This window comes from Protopterus annectens, chromosome 5.part0, assembly GCF_019279795.1.
Source record: "Protopterus annectens isolate FY-2018-M chromosome 5.part0, PAN1.0, whole genome shotgun sequence".
In the NCBI taxonomy this organism is placed as follows: Eukaryota; Metazoa; Chordata; order Ceratodontiformes; family Protopteridae; genus Protopterus; species Protopterus annectens.
In genome coordinates, this window is record NC_056735.1 from 688,398,107 (window position 1) to 688,424,021 (window position 25,915).

Here is a 25,915-nt window from a genome sequence, read left to right on the forward strand (position 1 = left end):
AGTTAAAGATGATATGCAACCTGTTTCATTACCAGTACTGTGCAGAACTTTACATACAGTATTTCAAGCGGCTGTTAGGTTGGCAATGAGAGGTTAGGCTACACAAACCTGAAAGTTCAACCAGTGTGTCTCTCCTCTCAATATCCACTCTATGTAGGTGTGCACATAGCCATTTGGGCCAGCCCTGTAACAAGGGTCACTACACATTTGCATAACATGTACACCTGCACAGCTGTTATTGCTTGCAAATGATAATAGTGAGGTGGATATTACATGTCTTATGTGCATGGATAGTTACCTAGCTCTTCCAATTTCCTTTGCTATCATGCTGCTAACTGTCAGATAAATACAAGTTATATGTATCCTGTTATTGAGTATTGTAATTGCCAATAGACATAACTAATGTTTGCATAACATAACAGAAATGCTATGTAAAATGGAATACAAATCTGCATTGTACATTGTTGCGGGTTCTAATCCTGGAAGTGGTTATTATTTTACCTCTCAGAACAGACACTGGTAGGGAAAGTGTGATTAACACACATTTAAGTGGTTGTAAGCAGGTTTGCCCGTGGTCTGCATGACGTTAAGTCAAGGTTAAACCTGTGAAGTGCTTATCCATTTAACCGTGTTCAAGTGCCACTTACCGTCACGCGAACCCATGCAAAACCGCTTACAACTGCTTAAAAGTGCTTAAATCAACCTGCATCCGACAGCCCTTATTCTGGCCCTCAAAATAAATTAACAGCCCTTGCAGGTCTTGAACCCGGGACTGACTTTACCACTAAGGCATCTGAGATATGTACAAACATTATGGTGTTTAGAATATACATTTTACTATAGGCATTCCTCACTACTGAAAACAAATGTGACAGTCAGTTGGTGTACATATGTATGATACATGTTAATGATCATATGTTTGTGGAATTAAGTGTTGCAATGTGACCTGACAGGGTGTATTATGGATGAGAATGGTTCTTGTTTTGTTTCTTTTTTGTATTGTCCCCATACTCCATGTATACCCCTCCAGTTCACTTATTGAACAACCGACCCAGGCTCTCCTTGATGCATAATTTCATTGCCCATCATTCCTCCCCCCACCCCAATCTCCACATACACATTAATCATCCCTTCTATGGTGAATTAAGTTAATATTAATAGTTATAATAGCAGAGCTGCATGTGTTTTGTGTACACTTCAATTCCGTTGGATTGCTTCTGTGTCACAAAGTGTTTTCATAGATGTTTATATATATGGCTATAGATGCAACTGTGTGTATATATATATATATATATATATATATATATATATATATATATATATATATATATATATATATATATATATATATATATATATATATATATATATATATATATATATTATCTATGTGTATATATATATATATATATATATATATATATATATATATATATTTAGTATTAATTTGTAACAGTTATACATATGTAGACTTGTATATGTTGATTCACAAACTACAGTACATTACAATGTACTGTACATATGTACACAAAGTGACTGTCCCATTTGTGGTCAGTACTGTGGAATGACTATAGTATAATGTGTAGTCTAAAGACCATGAAACATGCATACAGTTCAGATGGCTTAGTGGTAAGTCCCATGACTATGGTGTGCATGGTCTAGGGTTCATCACCTGCAATGCTGCAAAAATGTACTTCACTCCAGAATAAGGCTCATTTAAGCATTTGTACGCATGTTTAAAAGTCATGTCCTCCCTGTGGTCACGTGGGTTTCCTCCAGGTGCTCTGGTTTCCTCCCACATCCCAAAGACATGCTGTAGGTGGATTGGACACTCTAAATTGGCATGAGTGTGTGCATGTGTGTGCCTTCTGTGGAAGGTAGGGCGCTGAGCTGCTGGCAACTCGACACTGTAAAACTCCACTGCCAATCATGAGCAGACAGGTGATCAACTCTGGTGACCTCTAACTGAGAAAAGCCGAAAGAAGAAGTTGAAGAAGCATGTTTAAAAGTGTTTGTGTGACATTAAAGCAGCAGTTAAACACAGTTAAACAAACTTTAAAACTTATAACCTGTATTTGCAAACACGGCCACAACTACTCAGGATATATACATTTCAGTGAAGTAATATCTCACTATGTGCTTACATAACATTACATTCGCTGTTGACTTTACGCTCCAGCACACATGGGTTTATATGGGTGTTTCCAATGTTTATTATACTGAAGAATACTACCTAAATATGCAAGCTGTGGTTAAGGTATACTTTTTAACATGAAAAACATCTCTGACTTTATTGGGACTTGAACCAGCAATGCACAGATGCTATGCAAATGTAACCATTACACTATTGACATTAACGTTGCTTCTGCCTATTTCCTATTTAGATGATTTATATGTGTAAGCTAGGCTAAGCAAAGGGCGGAGCCACCCAAACCCCTTGAGCTTCACTTACTCTTGAAATAAAAACATAACAAATGAAATGAGAGACTATAAATTAAATTCCTAACTACATTAGGCATAGCCCCTCACTTGCACACTTCATGAGAAACCTTGATGTGTGAATGAGTAACAAAATATACATCCCTGGAATCATGTGTCCCAGAACCAAACAGCCAGGGGGTGGGGGAGCCCCTCCAGTTTTATAGCTGCAAGACCTGTTGGAGAAATTGAATGGTGTTGATTTTTCATGTTAACATGCCCTCTTTAGATCACTAAGTGCCCCTACCACCCTCTGCCACCCCAGTCTTCAACAGCTTCCGGCAACTCTGCCTGGAATCACTTCATTGGCTATGCTTGACAGAGGCTCAGTTACTTCATTAATGGTGTGGAGAAAGCCAACACACTGTAGCTATGCTTCTAGATGCCCTTGGGCAGATAGCCTATTACCTATCTGTGAATCTATAAAGTGCAGGCCATCACAGACATAATATGTGAATAAACAGAGCTTTCAGATCACAATATACAGTGAAAAATTACCATGTAGTCTGAAAACAGTTAAGTACAGCAAGAACATACAGAACACTGATACTTAATCACTCCAAAGGCCTATCTTGGAAGCTAGAAGACTTGTATAAGTTTAAGGCTTTCTATTGCTTACCAGTAGGTTACGTACAGGAAAGATGAGAAACAAGCACAGATGGGAAACATGCATGCAACAATACTATACCGGCTTGCATGTGTCAGCCTTAGGCTTTGGAATACTGGCCAAAGCTATTGGCACCCCCATGGTGCCTTTTTAGGCAAGTCTCAAAGGTGAATCCCACCTCCATAACCAGCACAATAGCAAAATCAATGAGGGTTATGCTACTCAAGGCCAGGGGTTGTAATCACAACATGCACACACTCACAGCACTCCTCCGTATGGACATCGTCAACATCTGTGCAGTAACTGAGACCTGTTTTAAGGCTCCTGAGAACACACCAGCACTACTGGACTACAACCCATACCACACATTTTGGCCACAGAACATGGACTGACGCAGGCATGGAGGGGGTGTATCCATATTCATCAGGGATACCTACACTACCAGGTTAGTGGGGCAGCATGATACCTCTGAGATCATCCATGTGCAGCTAACATCAGCCACAACTGCAATGCAAACTGTGGCCTGCTACAGATCACCCTCCATGACCTAGGACCACCACTCCTCCTACCTGGAGACAGTGGAAAACATGACAGTCCTACCGAACACCCTGGTATTGGTTAATGTCAACTACCCTACCATTAACTGGTTAAATTAATCGAGTACTCACTTCCAGGCCCAGCGCTTCCTGGAATTTCTCACCTCATATGCCCTGTGTCAGATGATAAACTCCCTAACGAGAGGTGGAAACATACTAGAAGTGGTAATCACCAATATGGGTGACAGGTGCACCACAGCAGAGGTAAACCAGTCAATGGATAGATCTGACCACGGACTATTCACTGATGATTTCCACACCCAACCATCTCCTCCACCCAAGTAAACCACAGTGACTACCTTTCCTACAGCTAAATTCACACTACTAAAGACAGAGATGGGAGGTTTCACAGCCCCCATGCTAAGGGAAAACACTGCTCAAGATACAGAAAGATTTACAAATGCACTCTATAAGCACCTACAAGGATGTATGGATCATGCCATCACTGGTAAACCAAGACTCACTCCTACTAGACAAGGACACCAGTCTGGTGGACCCCTGCAATAAATAGCCTATACAACAGAAGTAGGACAGTAGTCCAGAAAAACAGCAAAACCCAAAAAGGGCAGACATCCATGACCAGTATTAGTGAGAAACATAGGTCACTCATGAAATCATCCAAGGCTAACATCAACAGGAAAATAGGCAAGGATTCAAAAGATAACCACAAAGTCTTCTTTGGCTATGTCAAGGATCTAAGTGGTAACACACAGATTTGCACTGTGCCGGTGCAATATAGCACAAAATATACTGACCATACTGATTTCGCCAACATCTTTGCAGATACATTCATGCAAACTTCACCCCCTAAAGAGCCCACAACAATACCCGGAAAGTACAGTATTCCAGACATCAGAGACACACAGGTGGAAATGGTCCTCTCAAATGGCAAAACACAGCATCAATTGAGGCAGATGGTGTCCCAGACTGCATCTTGCAAACACTACAAGACAAACTAACCCCCCACCTAATTAGGCTTTTCAACCTCAGCCTCTACACAGGCTACATGCCCATACAATGGCACATAGCAATGGTTATTCCACTCCACCAAGGTGGAAACACACCTGACCATGGTTACTACCACCCCATAAGCCTGACTAGCCTGGTCTGCAACGCTATGGAGCGCATCTTCATGGCACTCATTGACAAAGACATTGGTAACCTCCAAACACTTGACCCAACCCAGGTCAACTTGGTTGAGTGCAGATCATGCCTACTGAACCTGTTTAACATCTTACAGACAGTCACCAAGACATTAGATGAGGGGCATGCCTCCACTTGCCATCTTTCTTATTTTGTACTTTCCCTACCCAGTCATACTACCTGGACCTCACCAAGGCTTTTGACACCATTACCCACTCAGTTATTATTGATAACCTCACCAGCCTGTACATATACCCATACATCACAGGATGGGTTGCCAACAGGCTTACACACAGAACCCACATGGTAAGACAAGCAGCCTCCAGGTCCAACTCTTAACCAGTCACAACTGGTGTCCCACAGGACTCAGTCCTGGGACCCCTACTGTTTGGCATATACTTCTCAGAGGTACAGGCAAACACAGGTGGACTACGGCAGACCATGTTTGTCAATGACTGCAAACTGGGAGCCATAATTGACAGTCCAGGTGACACAGACATCTTTCAAGGGGTCTCACAGAGACCGACACAGGGTGTCAAAGTCATGGCCTCCAGCTAAGTGCCACAAACTGCATGGTCATTCCATTTTGGAAAAACTAAACACCCACATATTAACACATAAGTGGCAGCCACTTTAATACAGAAGAGGTAATAGGGTATTTGGGGACTAAGGTAGATAGTGATCTCTCCTTTGACAATCATATCTCCAAAGTAGTTAGGACATCCTTCTATGTAGGCCATCTGATTACTAAAGGGTTCGCATCTAGACATACTAAGGTTATAGTGCCCCTTTAGTCATCACTCATCATTCCCATCATAGAGTATAATATCCAGTTTGGACTGTACCTCAGAAGACACTTCCGACAGCTGGAAGGTCCACGAACATACTTCGCCAAGAGGATTACTGGCCTCAAACATATGTCCTATGAAGCCAGACTGAATAAACTCCTGCTTTATTCAGTGGCATCTTGTTTACTCAGAGATGATCTCTGCTGGCCAACAAAGCCATGTCTAACTCAGGCTTAATGGATATGCTCCACCTATGGGAATCCATATCACAGTGAGCCATACGCTGTAGTGAGCTAAACCTTGCCACAACAATAACTAAAAGATGCTGGATGGACAGATTCCTGTCACAGAAACTCCTCATGCTTTGGAACTACATCCCTAATTACATTATACAGAGCACCTCACTAACACTCTTCAAGAGAAACCTTGAAGAGTGGATGGGGAACAGTAGATACACTCCAGGGATCCCGCCATTGGCTCTGCTCCACAGAGAGACAGTTAATTAATCAATGGGGTGGCAAAAGCTGACACATTTTGGCTAGGCTTATGAATGCCCTAAGGCAGTTAGCCAAGTACCTACCTATGAACTTATAAACCTATACATACAGTATCAGCACATGCTGATAGCTTAATTTACTGTTCAAGTGTTGACATACCTTGTGCCAATAGCAGTTGTGTGTGCAATAGTTGAGAGCTGTCTGTGTTGGCTGCACACAGTAGGCTGCCTATACATGACAATTTACAGATAGTCTTGTGTGTGTGCCATCCATTTTTACTGTGTGTGCAGGTGGAGAAAGGTATCAGGCCCTAGGTGCCTACACTGTCAGTGTGTGTGCTATATGTTCCCTCCTTGCCAAGGCACGGGCATACTGGGCACACCTCCATCTGCCTACTGGGGCTGGCTCAGGGTGTTCATGGTCTGAGTACCTCTGTGCCTGTGGGGCCCTTGGCAATGGTGGTGGGCTGTGAGGGCCTTCACCATTCTGTCCCTGCTGCAGCTATTTCCGCAGGCTCATATTGTGTAGCATGGCATATACTATGAAGATGTGGGCACACATGCCTGGAGAGTACTGCAAGGCTCCACCAGATATGTCCAAGCAACGGAACCATGATTTAAGCATCCCAAACACAAGCTCTATGATGATTCTGGTTTGTGCGTGTGCCTCAGCATGGCGTTCTTGCATGGGTGTGTGTGAATTTCTGATGGGAGTCATCATCCACAGTTCCAGTGCATAGCCAGCATCCCCCACCAGGTGGCCATATGGGATGTCCCCCCTGGCAAATACCTGTTACAGCTGTGAGGCATGCCAGATGTGGGAGTCGTGATAGCTTCCAGGGCTGCCAGCACACACATCCATGATAATGCCCTGGGCATTGCACATGACCTAGCAGTTGATGGAGGGGTATCCCTTGTGGTTTATGTAGCGCCTACCCTGCTCACCATGTGGTGACTTGATGTGTATGTGCGTGCAGTCTATTGCACCCAGTACCTCCGGGTATTCTGCCAAATGGTGGAAGAGATGCATATTACTGGCCAACTCCTCCTACATTTGGGGGAAGCATATTTGCTCATTGGCATGTGGTAACATGGTATCCAGGAACTGGTGAAGTACCCTTGATGCTGATGCCTGTGAGATCTCCATGATATCCCCATTTGGCCTTTGAAAGGTACCAGTAGCTAGTATTCTCAGGCTTACACATACCTTCATATCCACTGGGATGGGTTCCCCTCTGTTTGTTCTGGCTCTGAGGCGTGGCTGGCACAGCTCCACAAGTTGCTGTAGAGTGTCCCTGTCCACCCTGTAATGCTCTACTATCTTCAGATCATGTAGCCTCTGGTAGGTTACCCTGGGTCTGTACACTCTTTTCCTCCTTCTCTGGTGCCTGAGGTGGTTGTGAGCATCATCCTCCACACCACCTTCAGTCTCCAACACATGCTGGTGGTTCAAAGCTATGGCAGCCCCTAACATGTACATATTAAACGTTTCCCATCTGTATACACCAATGGTGCAGAGTGTATGGGAATACACAAGTGTGTGTGAGGTGCTTTCACACTTATGCTATTGTGCTATGGATGCTGCTGATGTCATTGGGTGTGTATGAGCTATTTAAGCTGCAGGGTATCTTAATTATGGGTTTTACAGTGAGTACTGCAAGTATTGGGCTTTTAGTGTGGAGTTATGCTTGCCTGCCTTGATTAATCTGTTGCCCTTTAATTCACTTTTATACCAGGATCCCCTCCCATTATCAGGCATGCCTCCACTTGCCATCTTTCTTATTTTGTACTTTCCCTACCCAGTCATGTCTGGCAAAATGTGTCTTGTAGCTGATATAATGCAAATCTGTTTTGATCTGCTGTGACACTTTACTGTTTTCTTTGCAGTACAGCCCCTCCCCTTTCCTGTTCTGCAGGTAGCTGCTTGCAGCCTTGTTAGCTGTTGTCAATGGCCCACTGTAGGTTCCTAGGTGTTAATTAGTCATTTGTACTCCAATTTCCCTGCTGCAGCATTTCCTTATTTTTTTCCTATAGCCTTCCTGTTTCAGATCCAGTGCACACCGCGCAAACCTGTTTACCGAGTTTCAGCATGTTTTCATCTCCGTTCTCATGCATACTCGGTTAACTTGTGTACTCTCAGCTAAGCAAAGCTATAGCCAGTTCAACACACCCCTATCCTGCAGCTTTGCTTAGCTATGGGCAAACCGGATTAGCAATGCTCCAATGTGCTTACAGCAAAGGTGACACACCCCTCTCTCGATGTCATCTTTATCTCAAGGGCACACCTCGGTGTTATAATGCTATGCTGTGAGGTGCATCCTTACACCAATGGGGAATCTGTGAGTCATAAATTAATCCTCTCATTTGCATGGCATTACCTACTAATTCCTAGCTGCCGCTCATAACAGTGTCATAGCCCCTTAGCAACCCTTGCATCATGGTATGTTGTGACATGCCTGCCATTGATTATTATGGGGAAATCATGATATGTGTTACATTGCAGTTTTATTCTATATGTTTCTATTTTCCTTGTGATCCCGTTTGCATGCCGCTGCCCTGCGCTTAAACTTCGCGATAGTGCGAAAAAAAATTAAATGTTATTTTTATATTTTGTACATGTTTTTTATGACAATGGCTATATATTTAGCCATTGGCATATATTAACAATATAATACATGTGTTTGGTCGGCTGCCATGGCTCCGATTTTATGTTTGCTAAAATGTAAACTGTTTTTTACGGTTTACATTTCTGCATGCTTACACTACGCCTGCACCACTTCCTGGATCGATACATACCTTCATTTGCATGCTACACTGCTGCACATGGAGTAATTAGCATACAGGGACTGGGAGCTGTGCGGGCGTAGTGCACGCAGGTAGTGCACGTGGGAACAGCTCGTACCCGGATCGCTCATCGGCCATATTTGGTGTTGGAATGCCGACGCTATGCCTGCACCTGGTGCAAGCTTCATGAATCCCGGGGTATGTCTTTCACTGCACACCTGCCTACAGTAATTGTATTTTGAAATAAATACTTATATTTGCACACAAAAACACATACAGAGACACACACACATATGTTTACACATGCCCATAAACACTCTGTCATATTCTTATCAAAAAGCCAAATAATTATAAATTCTAATGGGTGTGTGTAGCAGAACAATATGGCCAATTGATAGATGCCAGCAGCTTATCAGCATTTAGCAATGAATATCCTCTTAATTAATAAATACAAAAACAGACAATCATCAACAAGTGTTTTAAATCTGAACAAATAGTTAAGGGCAAGTTAAGAAGTGCGGTTAACAATTAAATATGCAGTGAAATATAAACTTGCACAGCAAAAAAAAAAATAATAATTTCTTCGAATTTCAGAAGACATCACAGGTAGAAATAACTGCAAAATCAAACTCTCAGGTCTGTATATCATAAGCTGAAGGGTAGTACTGCTCCCTTTTGACTCTACTGTTCATTCAGATTTTTGGTTTATATCTTTCCATATAGAAACCACAACTGCAATTAAACAGAGAAAGACATTAATCTGCAAATTAGTTATTTTTTCTGCTCTTTGCAAGTTATTACTTTACAGAAGTTTCAAATTGTGTTTTTTGCAACTTTTAGCTTCCTGAGCTAGGAATATTCACAAATCTTGTAATTACAGTTACAGTGCAGTTGCAGTTTTTGTTTCTGTTATATGTCTGCTATGCATTTGACATCTTATGTAAAATTGCTGTATTTCCTAGAAGATACGCGCACACTTTATTTACAATCCTCACATACTTTGTTATACGTTAAATAGGAAAAAAGTCATAATTTCTCATAACATTTCACACTACTGAAAAACAACCATTGCAGATTCAGTCACAGATTTATAGTTTACCTGCTGCAGGTTTTACAAGCCAGAAGTGCAGCCTGCATATTTGTCATAGTCTGACTCAGGAAACAGTAGGCAGATTTATTCTATTTATGACTTTTGGGGTTAATCATGGAAATGGATTTGATACTATAACACAGAAGATGTCCTTATTTGATGTGACTGTACAGATTATGCAGTTTACATGAATATCACAACATTTTCTAGCAGCAGGTAAAAAGTTTGTGATACTTCTTTTTAACTCTAAAACATAAAGCTTTAAAAATAAATATTCAGCCGTCAAATGGAAAGTCTCATCATTAATGTTTATTAAGGCACTGAAGCCAGAGCCAGTGCTTATAAATGGATTAATATTCACAAGATACTAGTTGCAACTGTTCCCTAGACATTGCTTATGGTACAACATGTCCTGTTTACTACTGTATTTAAGAATTTTCTTTATTACAATTATGATAAAAATTTACTTTTGTGCACCAAAAGTAATATGTAACAAAATAGGCCTAAAATGCTCTTTTATTTATTTATTTTCTTATTTATTTTACTTTTTGCAGCAGAAATGTAGAATTATTAACAGTGTTTGCAGTGAGCTTCTGTCACTGGAAAGGTTGAAGATAAATATCCTTGGCCTCCCTGTTCCACTTTACTAATGCACGTGATCCTTAACTCTAACCCTGTCCTTAACCACAAGCTTGCATCTTACCGTACAAAAACCCTGTCCATAACATTACCACTATGCAAGTCATTCAGACACATACGACTCAGAGCAACACATGCATGCCCAACACTTAATATTGCTTTTCCTAACCCTATTCCCTAACCCTTAAACACTTGCACATGCACTCCCACTCCCAAATGCTGAAACATTTGGTATATCCAAAACCTTCTACATTAACAGCTCAGACTCACACTTACCTTCCACAACTGATATTCCTCCTTTTGATCTATGCACCACTTGATGATTTGTGCACTCGATCAAAACTGGACTAGACCAGTTTTCCAAAGACTTCACTCTGGTGACCAAGTAAACGTTTATCAGAGTGAAGTTAAAGATTAAGTGCAAATGCTATTGTTATCTTTCTTAGTGTATCAGAGGTTAAAATCACAAAGTTAAATATGCAAAGACATATAATAAGTTTTGTTCAAAAACAAAATTTACCTTAAAGGGAGCTTTTTTTTTACTTCCAATATTTCACAATATTGACTAAAAGATTGTCTTCCTAGACATATATTTAGCAAATGTCACAAAATCTGAATGTATGCTTATGCAATGAACTCGGTGAATCCATCTTTCATAACTACATTCATACATTTAAATATTTATCTCTTGCATAGTAGTTGAAGGAATGATTCAGGGTGAAATATTATTGAAACTAGGGGATTCAGAGTATTTAAAATAAATGCTTAACAGATCTGTCTTATTTTATAACGATCAGCCTATTACCTCTGTATATGGTGTTATGGTTTTGAAAAATATCTCCAACTTGCACTATATAAACTGACTATACCCCACTGTGATATTCGGTTAAGTACACTGTCATTAGTGTCTTTCTTTAACCTCATTAAGTCTCTTAGATGTTCATGGAGTCTACACTTAATAGCTCAGGTAGGGCAACCAGCACAATGACTCAGGCAACCGCAAAATATTACAAATAAGCAGTAGACAGTATCAAACACATATCTGTATGTATGCATGTATTTATCTCTTAGCTTCCATTTTTAGTGTTTGTTTTCCCAATTAGCATACATTGACCAAAAGGTAAAAAAAAGCCTAACAAGTCTATCTGTTTTTCTACCTAACAAGTTGTTAGTGCAGCACAGTGTTTTCATCATTTAATTGTCTAAAACACCACTTGCACTGACTTGCAACTGACCACAAATAAAAAAAACACGAGTCAGTAAAGTTAGTGTCTTTTATTTACTACATTAAGGTGTTAACTGTGTTACCCAGGTTTGATTTATATTATTATTCTTGCTTCCCTTCTTGTGGTCTGTCTTGAAGCTTTGAAATGTCCATTTTGCTGAACATATCACTCTTTGCAGCAGGTTATACTACTGCTCCATAACCTTCTCAGTGAAAAATGTACTTTGAACTAAGAGACATTATCTTTCAGTTTTTGAATTTTATCATCTTATTTGAACAATTTATTTTCTAAAAATACTGCCTTCCTAAAATGTGATGATTAGCATAAGATATTTCATGGACATTTCATGTTCCCCTCCATTCTTTCTTTAGATGTGTAGAAGTTACGTTTATCTAAGTTTTGCTCATAACAAAATCCACACTGTACATTAAATCCAGGAGAAAAATCACCAAAACCTGATTCAGGACTCAAACTGCTGCAATTGTTTTCAAACAACATAAATCCACACATTTGTATCACAGGTATATGGCTACTACTTGATCAGAGGTTATAAGAGTGTATTAAATTCACAAAATAAATATTGATTATTAGAATGACATGATACACCACATACATTGTAATTGGTTTACCTTAATAATTAAAACTATGCATCTGCATCTCTTTAAAAATGCATTAATGATAATTTGGCGAGACATGCTCTGGCAATATATTTTGCCACTTTCCCCTCAATTATAACAAATGGTTGTGTATATCTGCTTTGAATTTTGTTTCATTCATTCATTTATTGTTTCTATTCTCCCAAATTTAAAGAAACGATCATTCCCGTAATCTAAAATATTGCCAACCCAGCAAGCTTTACAATTTGAATTTAAGAGGCATCAAACTTTCTGCAATATGGGAACATAACTACTCCCCATATCCTACCAGGTCTTTTGCCTATCTTACCCTACAATGGCCCCGATCTTCTACACATACCTACAGCAGGAGGGGCATCCATCACTTATTTACCTGAACAGATGGTCCTGCAACTTCTTTCATACTTCCTACAAGGAGAAATTGACTTCAAACTCAAAAACACCAAGTTCCTTATGTCTCCTGGTCAGTAAATCAGTGGGAAGGGAGGTTAGGATGTTCACTTCTCCTGGTGTTCTGATAAAGAGGCCAGACTGGGTTGCATCAAAGATTTTCCCTCTGGAGCTGGGTCTGCTTTTTCTGCCTCCATATGACCCTGTTTAGCTCTTAATGGATGCCTAGCCACAGATGTACTAGCTTTGCCACCCGCATTCTCCTGGGATCACTTGACAGTCACTTACCTAAGTGGCAGGGTGGCCAGGGTAACATACTCTGTTCATAAGTTCCCTTTGCCTATGGCTTGCATTGCGGTATTCATTCTCCAGGTATTGACAAAGTGCTTACTTTTAAATAGATAGTGTCACAGAAGTCATATCATTTCCACTATTTGCATTATTGCTGCTGCTGCAAAAATTGTGGCTGCATTTTCCATTTTGAGAGGATGTCATCATCTCTCCACAATTTGTTAAAGACTCTTATAAGAGGTTCTGCTAGTTCCCTCCTTTGCTAATGCTCATCTTGTAACATATTCTTAATGCCACTCATACAAAGATGGAAACAGAAAAGGACTGTTATCTCCAATCCTGTCAGAATACCATGACTAGGCTACATGTAGCTGTCTCTGTCACACTCCTTTTTTTCTCACCTGTCCTTTTTTGGCTTGCTTTTATCAGTGAAAGTCGTTTCTGATGCCCGTCCTGTAACACAGGCTCAGGTTATGCATTATAAGGCCCTGCCATGTATTACATGAAATGCCTTTCCATCTGTCTTCCTGTCTTCTTTTTAATTCACATGTAAACTGACAAAATTTAGGGTTTCTTCTGGTCTCTGTTTACATGCTCCCTCTTGGGGACCTCATTAGCAAGATAGACCTTTAGTATCACTAGTATGATGATGTCGCTTACATATCTTCTTTCTTCAAGATCGGTGTACATTTCTTGACTTCATGAAGGTGGATGGTCATATCTTCTTTACCACTACATAAAGCATACAACCATTAGGAGAGGATGGGGGACATACACTGATCTTAAAATGGAGAATGTTTTCCTACTGAGCTCTTGCTTCAACATGATTAGAAAGGAGTTTTGTCTTATAGATAGGTTCATAGATTAGTACTAGGCTAACTGCCCTTATGAGACATTTTAAGCCTAGCCAATTATCCCTTGTGAGACTCAAGCCCTGCACCTTGTGTTTGTAAGGCAAACACCCTAACCATTAGGCCACCCTCCCAACCTACCACCATACTCTAGTACAGTGCATGAAGTACTGCCACTTGTATTCTCTGCTCAGTCTCACTCACTTCTACTTTCATTTGTGAACAAAATCTGAAGATAACTTAAACTTCTCCACCGCAATCACTTGATCTCCCATCACATGCAGAGGGCACTTTACTGTTTTTGGGAGTTAACAATGGACAGTTTTGGAGGTATCGTTTTTTATCTCAGCAGCTTCACACTCAGTTGTAAATCAATCCAGTAACCGCTGGTGATAACAGTAACGAGAGATCATTAGGACATCATCATTTGCAAACAAGGGTACCACTTTCACATTCCTCATATCCCCAGAATATTTACTATGCTGACTGTGAATACACATTAATTACCTGTGCGATGATGACAGGTATTGCCAGCTATGCCAGGAGAAGTAGGGCAGTGGATGTGTAACATATACTAGCATAGCTAGCTGGAATTTTGTAAAGAATTACATGTCATTTGTATATCAAACTGATTTGCACAGATGTTTGTGTTGAAAATGTAATTGTAAAGTTGCTTGTGTTAAAAATGTATCAATAGTAGGTTGTGACTGTATTGCCACTCATACAAAGATGGAGACTGAATATATGTGTTAACAGAGGATCCTTTAAGACAAGTGATTAATCACAGTCCAGCTGCAGCTAACTTTAAAAAATGTTCTGAAATTAAATTACTGGGCCTAGGCCATGCAGTCAGAAAAAATGTCTGGAAAAACAAGTACTAGGAAGCCTTCTGTATTGTCTTTAGCAGTGAACTAATTGCTACTCTGGAGGGGTAGAAGTATGAAATTGTTTTATGACTTCCAGAAGCTGCATCAGATCTTAGCAAGCTCTATGTGTGCGTAATACTGACACGTATGTGATCAATCCTGGAGGTCTCTAGCAATGGGGCATTGCATGGGAACCAGAAGTCAGATGACCAGATGTATGTGATGTCTTTCAGTAGTCCATTAATAAAATAATGTTTAATACTAGGTGAGACTGAAGTCTCAGAGCAGTCTATCCACTCTGACCCAGTAATCAAGGAGCCTGAATCCTCACCACTGGCACTGGAGGGAAGAAACTCATTTTTTGTATGATATAATTGATAATTTTATTATTCAGGTTATGAAACATGATAAAGGAGGGGGTCTTGTGGTGATGAACCAAATAGATTAAATAACAAAATGAATTCTTTATTAACAGATGACATATACGAGAGCATTATTCAGTTATATTTTCCTGAATGTGTTTTTATGTTGTTATCCTAGGATTATCCGCTTATGATTTTCATATATAATTTAACCTGGAGGCAGCATGTATTAAACTGTCCCCATATTTAATCTTTGTGATTGGCTATGCCTTTTTATTTTTATTTGTTTATTGGCTATGTTGCAGATGTGCTCACCTGGAATTATTCGCATGCTTATTGCCTCCTTGGTGATTGGCTATTTCTTTCAATACTTAACCTTCATTGGTCAGAATTTATATACTTCTGCATATAAAGTTTTTAAGACCTAACTAAAAGCGGATGATGCATATAATTTCTTTATATTACATAGTCAATACCATTATTTAGCTATACTCCTTTGAATGTGCATTTATGTAGTCAAATTAGGATCATTTGCCCTTAGATCAGTTGACTTCTGTGATTGGCTTTCCTGTTCAACCCCTTTTGTTTATTCATCAAGTTACTGATTTGTTCACCAGGGACTAGTTGAATGTCCATTGGCTCATTGGTGATTGTTCATTCTACTCATCAAATTAACCCTGATTGGTCAGAATTATTAAGCTCGAAATACCTTTATGTCCGTAGCAGCGAATGCAGACGGAGCTTGATTTTTAAGTTTTATCCTTTAAGTTAGGTTTAGGTACCTACCTTTTAAGACTCATCAAAAGAACCCTTCTTATATGTCAGTTGTTATTGAACACAAGCTCTGTGAGGCTCTAAATGTGCTCTAACTATTACTGGATAGGACCTTTATATTGAGCTTTCTTTATCCAAAGCACCTAATTTCCGTAGCCGCGAATGTGGGCGGACACCAATACAGCTGCTAGCTATATGTATCTAACACATAAGGCATTTCACAAAGTATTTTTCATATCGATATACTGAATGCAAGCATTGTGAGGCTCTAATCTAACATTTACTAGATAGGACCTTTACACTGAGACTTCTCTATTCAAAGGACCTTATTTCCATAGCCGCGAATGTGGGGCAGACACTGATGCAGCTGCTAGCTATATGCATTTAATATACAAGGCCCTTCACAAAGTATTTCTCATATCGATGTGTATCATGATCTTGAAGTTTTAAAACACGTTCCATTCAAGCTTACCCAAGTGGCAATTCAGTTTAACTCTCTGCTGATTTGTTCAACAGAAAATTTATTAGAATCCTATTGGCCATTCTGTTATAGACTGTCTTGTTCCTTTGGCTTAAACTCCTACAACTGAGACATTCCCTTCAATGAACATCTTTATATCTATAGCTGAGAATGCGGATGGATTTTATTTCCATCACAAAAGTATTTCTTACTTTTTGCATATTTTCCATATTAAGATTTTGACAAGAAAGCTACAATAGGTGTACCTTATGTGTCCGCTGCCACGGAAGCAAGCGAATGTGTTTTGTAACCACTGTTTTGTTTATGTCTGCTGCAGTGCAAGCAGGTTATTAACATTTTTTCTTCCTTTTTACAAGTATGAACCAACCCCTTGATCTAACATGATCACACGTATTTTTGATCATTTATTCTGATTTTCCATCCAATAAAACACTTTTAAAGTTGAGCAAGTATTTCTGGTAAGGGATCACAATACGAGGTGAAGTTTATTGACATGCTGCTTCCAACTAGGATTCTTGCCTTGCTTATTTTGATTCCTTCAAAAACAATAATTGTTGATTGGCTGAGAACCTCACTTTAACTTATGATTGGCTAGATACGTTTTGTAGTTTCTGATTTCCTGGTCCTACATGTAGTCACCTGTGATTTGTAAATTTTGTAGGTTTGTTTACCAGCTGTAAAGGGATTGGTTATTCACTATAATTTTAACCAATGGAGACCTTTGTACACTATGATCTGAAGAAGGCAAATTATCGCTGAACGTGCTTATTGTACTTAGGCCTATTTTTTATATTTTTGTTTTATTGAATAAAGTTTGGTTTTAGATTTTAACACTTCAGCTGCCTTTTTGGTTTAAAGCCTAAGCCATGGTGCCACTTCAGGATTTTTTACTATTTTGCTTTACCTCGATCTGAAATGCCCTTAGTGTGAGTAGGATATATATATTTTTTTACTTTTTTTTTTTTTTAAAATGTGGAGATAAGTAGGAATGGGACAAGTAAGTGTGGCTCATGTTCTGAATGCACATACATTATTTTTGAGGGCCAGTTTTCTGTACAAATGAAAACATACACTAACGGACATTTTAATTGTGGGACAAAGAATATAATATATTTAGCACAATGCAGATTTTGCCCCACATTTTATGTGGACAAAACCTCAAGGAGGTTTAGAGACCATGTTTATAAACATATTCTGGATATTAAAAATTAAACAAATCAACTAATGCCTTCAGCAAACATATTATGGAATTTAGTAGTCATAATTTTGGTTTCTTGATAATTGATCAAGTCCAAACTGACCCCCAGGGTTGAATTATTGATGAACATCTAAATTTGAGGGAACTTAAAGGGCAGCTTTGGCTTAATGACACACTATACCCTTGTCTGAATAAAGCATGTTCCTTGAATCCAGTTTTAAAATTAAGACATTTTGAGATATTTTAATGCATGTCTCTATTTTATTCATTTATTTTATTAACTTTAACATCATGTGATTGTTTTTGTTTTGCATCATGTGTTTTTTAATGTGACTTTTTAATGGTGTATATGTATGTTTTCGATTAGTGATGGCTAGTTCTGAAGAAGTTCTGTAAATAGTGGAATGAAAGCACTCAACTTATTTAATAAAATGTTTTACGTGACTGACTTGGATTTATTTTCCACTATTCTGCAGCACTTCAACATGTGTGATTTTTTAAAGTTAGCTGCAGCTGGACTGTGATTAACCTATTCCCTTAAAGTATCCTCAGTTAAAACATATACATTTAATTCAGTTATAGTACATTCAGGACCCACTGTTGGTGCATATTTAACACAATGAACTTTACAAAAACATTTTCAACACAAGCACCCATGCAAATCAGTTTGATATACAAATGACGTAATTCTTTACAAAATTTCAGCTAACTGTGCTGGCACGTGTTACCTCAGATCATTACATATCTCCCCCCTTTGAAGACTCAAGCTAGTTTTTCAAGTGACCCTTGAGAAATGTTGCTTGAGAGAAATAGACCTGTCTGGGAATACATTAACCCATACCCTGTCTTGAGAGTCCATCTGCATTGGCATTGCTGACCCCACTATGGTGCTGCACTGTCATATCATATGCCTTCAACCATAGGCTCCACCTTAATAACTTGCTATTTTGCTAGCTGGCTCAATGTAGCCATGTTAAGGGATTGTGGTCTGTAACTAAAGTGAATTTCCTTCCATACAGATAAGGTTGAAGTTTCTACAGCACCCATACTGTGGCTAAACATTCTTTTTCTACAGCTACATAAGATTCCTCCCTAGGCTGGAGTCTACAGCTGAGATATACAACTGGGTGCTCTTCTCCATTGGAGGAAACCTGGCTGAGTACAGCCGCCACTCCATGGTTTGAAGCATCCACCTGTGCAACAAATTATTTGCTGTGATCTGTACTGGCTAACACAGGGGGTCCTCCCAAAGCCCCTTTAAGCTTTTGGAATGGCTGTTCACAGCCTGTGGTCCAGATTACCTTGTCTGGCCTGTTTTTCCTTGTCAGGTCTGTGAGGGGATCAGCTATTATACTATAATTGGGAATGAATTTCTATAGTACCCCGATGTCCCCAAGAATGCCCTCACCTGCTTTTTTGTAACAGGGCAGGCCACACCTGAATGGCTTCCACTTTGGCAGGTTCTGGCCTGATCTTACCACTCCCCACTCTATGTCCCAGGTAGGAGACCTCTGCCATACCCACCTGACACTTACGGGGCTTAATGGTCAACCCCACCCTTTGCAGTCTGCCCTTTACCTCCTGACATGCTGAAGGTGCTCACGCCAGGAATGGCTATAAATGGCAATATCATCCAGGTAAGCAAGAACATAGTCTCCTGCTAGGAAATACTCTGCCAGCCTCTGGAAGGTCGCTGGGTTATTTTTCATGCCAAAAGACTTCTTTGTAAACTTGTATAATCTGAAAGGAGTCACAAAGGCTGACCTCTCTCTAGTGGTGGGGAGTCAAGGTCACTTGCCAGTAGCCCTTGGTCAGATCAATAGTGGTCAGATACTTAGACCCACCCAGCTGCTCCAATGCTTCATCTGTCCTAGGTACGGAGTAAATATCTGAGTCTGTGTGACTATTTAGTTTCCTGTAGTCCACACAGAACCTGGTACTGCCATCTTTCTTTGGTACCAGCACCACCTGGGTGGCCCAGGGACTGTTGGACTTGTGGATTACCCCCAATTCAAACATTTCCTGTATCTCCTTCCTCAGAGTGTGTCTGACTCGCTCAGGCACCCTGTAAAGGGCTTGCTTGATAGGTCTTTGGGGTCCTGTGTCCACATGGTGCTGCACCAGGTAGGTGCACCCAGGTTTTCCAGTGAACATGCCCCCAAACTCCTGTAACACTGCTCAGATTTCTCAAACCTGGGTAGGGGATAGCCTCTGAGACATTGTTACCCCTTTCACTAAGGTGCCAGTCTGAATCTCACTGAAGAGATCAGTCACCAGCTACCCTTGAGACTACTCCTGCCATCCCCTGCAAATACTTAGCATCAAGACCTTCATAGCATGGTAAGGTTTCATCATGTTATCATGGTACAATTTGTGCCCCTGCCTCCTGCCTAGCAGTTCTACCATGTATTTGACATCACTGGCTTTGTTTTAAGGGTCCTTCCCAGGCTACCTGCAGCTTACTGTGTCTGACAGGAATGAGAACCATAAAATACTGTCCCACAGAATACTCACAAGCTTGAGCATTCCTGTCATACCAGACCTTTTTCTGCTGTTGGGCTCCTGCCAGATTCCCCTGGGCCAAGCCCATGAGCTCTCTAAGCCTTGTCCTGAGGTTCAGAATATATCCCACAACAGAGTCCTTGTGGGATTCACACTCACCCTCCCACTCATCACAGCAACTCAAAGGGTGAAAAACCTGTGGATTCCTGGAGTACCTCTTTGTATGCAAACTGCAGATGATGCAAATATTTGTCCCACTCTCTCTTAAGCAGATCTGCAAATGCCTGTAGCATGCTATTTAGTGTGGAGGTTAACCTCTCCACAAGACCATTAGTCTGGGGATGGTAGGGAGTGGTCTTTATATGCTTCACTCCACAGTGCTTTCACAGATAAGCCAGTAGGTCTGACATGAAAGTGGCACCTCTGTCAGTCAGTATTTCTCTCAGGAATCCTACCCTGCTGAAAATCTCTAACAAAGCATTTGACACCTTCTCTGCCTCAATGGAGGCAGAGCTACTGCCTCAAGTTATCTAGTAGCATAATCTACTACCACCAGGATATATTTCTTGAACCAGAAAAAAAGGATGGTGCCAAAATAAACTAATAAACCAACAAAAAAGCACCTCGAGTCCAGTTGGAATGACACGAACAGCTTTAATGTAAGACCCAACACAAGAATAACGTTCTTAAGATAAATGAAATCTCAGCCTTCACATTTTTAATTGTATAAAATTTCATTTTATCTGATGAAGTTGATGACGAAAACATGATTTCACATTGTAAATGTTATTCTTGTGCTGGGTCTTACATTAAAGCTGTTTGTGTCATTCCAACTGGACTGAACGTGCTTTTTTGCTGGTTTATCAGGATATATTTCTTCCCTATGGAGTGGACTGCCCAAGCAAGTACTGCTCCTCTTTAACCACTGCAGGCTTCACAATGTTATGTCAGAGGCTGTGTCTCTCTTAGCAGTGGCCTATTTATCATTCAATAGGATAAGGTGTAACTCTGATGATAGTTTGGTACCCCCCATTGTCTCAGACAACTTACCACTGGATAATGCTATTCCCACTTGCTGGCTCTCTATCCTTTGTTCCCCACCTTGCCTTCATGGCCATCTATATGATACATGGCCCCAATGATTACATTTAAAACATTTAACCCTTGATCTTGGCCATGTACCTGAACTAATGGCTTCCCCTGACTGGTGGACTCTGTTGGGGTGGTTTAGGCTACCTGCCATGAATTCCCTTACATCCATGTGCAGCACTGGGTATCCCTTTCCTGTGTAGTGATGCCCTGTTTGCTAAGCAGGAATCCCTTTTTCCCCAGCTCATCTGCAGAATTACATTATCTGTCTGCCATCCATATTCTCATGTCCTCCAACAAAGTGCTAAGGGCTTGTTCCCTCACCAAAAGGTCTGCCAGATATTCAGAAGTGGTGATCTTACACCCACTCACCCACCTATGGAAATAATTGCTTAACTTAGCAGTATAATCATGCATACTTTCATCTGCCTTGCGTCTATGCTCATGAAATGTTTTTCTGTAAGGTTCAGGTGGTAACATAAAATATTCAAGTAAACATTTATTTACTTTATCATAGTTTATCAATCAATATCCAACAATTTAGAAACAGCAGTTACAACTTTACCATGGAGTAAGGGGGTCAGGAATTGTACCCAGAGCCCTCGGTCAACATTATACTGTTTACATACTCCTTCAAATATATGAATAAAACTATCAAAATTATCACTTTCTGTAAATTGTGGAGCACTATTCTGTCTCTTGAATGGATTTTACTTAATACTGAGTTTGGACTCGACTCTCACTCACTCTTTGATTACAGAAACAGAAAGCCATGCAGCACAGCAGCTCACAGACACTGTTATAGTACATCTTGCAAGACATTATTTGATATAAACAATGTTCAATATATGTGCAGATAAGAGTTAATCTACTCTTTTATAACCAGAACAGAATCCACATTGTTCCTCCTGATTAAGAGCGGTTTGATAATATCCCCATTTTGTCACCCTAGCATGTTTTTTTCATGAAGGCTAATTACTGTGATCCCCATATAACTGGAGCAAATCTACATGTCCCCTTTTCAAAATGGAGAAGACTATCCCAGTTTTTTCTAATCCACTGGTACTGCTCATCACTTACACATTGAAAATGCATGTTATACATGAAACCCTACCAGTGACTAGTACTTTCAACTTTTCTGTTCAGTCCTTACCTCTGTTCTGATCTATCCCACCCACTGCTGTTGTGGTAATAAAGCTTGGTGGCTTTGAGTTGCCCACCTCTAGTATAAGTTTGTTATTGGACACTCCCCTGGTCCAATTACATCAGCTCATTCTACTGTGTACATTGAGATAAGTTGTGAAGGCCCACACCTTTAGCTTCTCAACCTTGAATTATTTTCTGTCTCCACACTTTCTACTAAAAAAAAATTGCATACATAAATATGTAACACTGCCCACTCCAGTGGAATTGTGGGATACCAATTTTCAAACAAACTGAAGAACAGACAACCAAAATATGTCCCCAGACCCTGTAGTAAATGGTAACCATTTTTTTAATGGTGTAGAAATGATGTTCACTGGGAAGGGAGAAGATGATGAACCTTAGGATTTTGTTTTTGGTGATTTGCAGTATGTGGGTTTTGTGGTAAAAGTAGGGCATTTAATGGTAAGCAATATTCTAATCTTAGCAAAAGAATATTATAGTTTGCTAGGACCTCTAAAAGTCATTCTCCATGGCCTACTGATCAGTGGTGTGGCTAGAGTTTGTGCTGCCCAGGGCTGTCTGAGTTTGCCATTTTTCCCCCCTCACAAAATCATGGTCAAATGAGGCCCTCCCATACAAAGCCCCCCTGCTGCAGCCATTCCAATGTCCCATTACTTGGCTATTTTGTCCCATTTACCATAAACACTGTAATGTGCATACTGCTTTACTTCTACAATGATCATTTGTATTTCATTTAAAACTTTTGTTTTACAGTTAATAGCACAAACACTAATAGACATCATTACATTAAAGAGAACTGTAACTAATGAAGAGGTTGCTGCTAGCAAACAACTTTATATTTCATTGTTTCTTCTGCAAATAAAGTGTCTGTTGCCCTTGAGGAATAAATTGCTTGTTACATTAATCACAATAGGGAATGGATGGCGAATTGATAACGGGTATCCTGCCAAAAGAGGACATTCTCAGGACTGCAGCATCCAACACAGTACAGTATCAGCAAATCTATCTTTCTACAGCCTTCTGCATCAAAAAGTAAGCATGCTACCTGTTGTGCTACTAATGCAAGCATATTTCATATACGCAGCACTAAACTTATCTCCCTGTGAGGAACTATACAACACAAGAAATCTGGAAAAAGCCAACATTTATTGGGGGGGAGACACAACATTGCTTGTATAATCTTAGAAAATTTGCTAGAATAAAATATTTTGTGTTACCATGCATTTCCTGAAAGATAGCCATTTAAGCTTCAGTCTTCCTAATGTGCTAGAAAACCACAAATTTTAATAGGAACAGACCAAACAGCCAAACACTGAACACACGTGGTGGTGTGGGTAATGAATTCAGGCTCTTGCTCCTTGTAATTAAGTTACAGGGTTTGAGCCTGACTAACTGTAATAATCAGTTATACTTAACTGGGGCATTTACACACATGCACTTCTAACAGAATAGTGGCATACAAATACATATAAATGCACACAGATCAAATGCTTGTAGCACCCCCCTCAAATGCTTATACAAATATGTAAAAACATAAATGCACACAAATCAAATGCTTGTAATGGAATAGTGGCATACAAACATATAACACATATAAATGCACAATGTGGCCAGAACTTTAGCTTAGCCCAGCAACAGAATAGTGGCATAAAACGCATCCGGAGCTGGCAGATCAAATAAAGCAATGGTTGAGCAGGAGCGGCATGCCTGCAGCTAAACTAAATAACAATGCAGCAGTTGACTTACAATGCACACAGTTCTTGGATCAAATACTTGCAACCAGAATAGCAGCATAAAAATATAACACATACACCTGCTTGCAGCCGATAAACTAAATGGACGATGTAGCCAGCTTGCAACCGATAAACTAAATGCACAAGACTTATGAACAGACTTTAAACTTCCACACTTAGCCCAGCAACAGAATAATAATGCACACTTAGCTTAGCCCAGCAACAGAATAGCGGCATAAAACTTAGCCCAGCAACAGAATAATAAACACTTAGCTTGGCCCAGCAACAGAATAGCGGCATAAAACTTGCCTCCAGAGCTGGCAGATCAAATAAAACAATGGTTGAGCAGCATGCCTGCAGCTAAACTAAATAACAATGCCAGCGGTGGACTTACAATGCACACAGTTCTTGCCCCTTGCAAACAGTCTACACACACACACACACACACACACACACACACACACACACACACACACACACACACACACACACACACACACACACACACACACACACACCACATTGCAGACTACAGTGGCTTTTTTGTGGTTCCTGTAGTGGGGAAGGTAAGAAAGCCCAGGCTCAACTGCTGAACTTGTGTTATACACTTGAAGGTGTTGTTGACAACAGATTTACATTACTTGTAAGATACAGGAAGTCCCATGAGGGTATAAATAAGATGCATTTTATAACTGTTTTGTAGGCTTGGCTGTGTGAGTGAGGATAGATTTAATGTTTTGTGCATGTGTGCGTGTGCGTGTGTGCATGTGTGTGCGTGTGTGTGTGTGTGTGTGTGTGTGTGTGTGTGTGTGTGTGTGTGCACATTTACCTTTAATTCTGGAAGGATTTCTTTGGGAGAGACTTTGCCATCTTTGAGTGGAAGATGTCTTTAACCAAAATGTACCTGCTATCTAGCAAAAAAATGTCAGCTGAATGTTGTTATACCTGTGGACATTATTATGCCTGTGTTTCCTTACCTTTCAGATAAAGCCATCTAACTCTGTTTCTCCAGGAATATAAAATCCAAATATTTTCTGTTCCTGCTCGCAAAAGCATTTGAACGGAAAGAGCCCCAGCCGGAAATGCGAGCTCCTTGAGCTCAGTTCCAGTGGGCTGGTAGCTCTGATGGAGCTGACGTCATCGTGCATGCAATGACATCAGCTAAAGTGCGAAAAATAAAAAAAAACAAAGGAAATAAATTGGAAATGAAGGGGTGCGATTCGGGAATCATGGCACCCCATTATTTGGACCCCAAAATTTGGTAAAAAATTAGTAATTTGGGACGGATGGGAGGTATGGTACAGTTATGACTCTGTCATAGTCCATGTTGGTGTGAATTACTTGAGATGTACCTCCCTGGACTATATGATGACAGACATGATCGAGCTTGCTGAATATGTGTCCCAGGCAGGTATGTTCCTAGCTTTAACTCATTCCTTCCAGTACAGCTCTTTTGAGTGTGTACCTTTAACTCCCAGTGGGTGTGGCTTGAGCCTTTTGAAAAATGAAGTTATCACTTCACAGTTCTAACAAATACTCACTGACAGAGGTCAAACATCAATGCAACTCTGTTTGCCATCATGTATGCTTCAAGATAAAATATTCAGATACCTTGTATGTAGCATGGTTTTGGAAATATTAATACAAATATGAACAAGCAATGTTTGATGCCTAGAGGCAGAGTAGGAGGTAACTGCAGATGCACCTGGAGGCATTACTCAGATGTAAT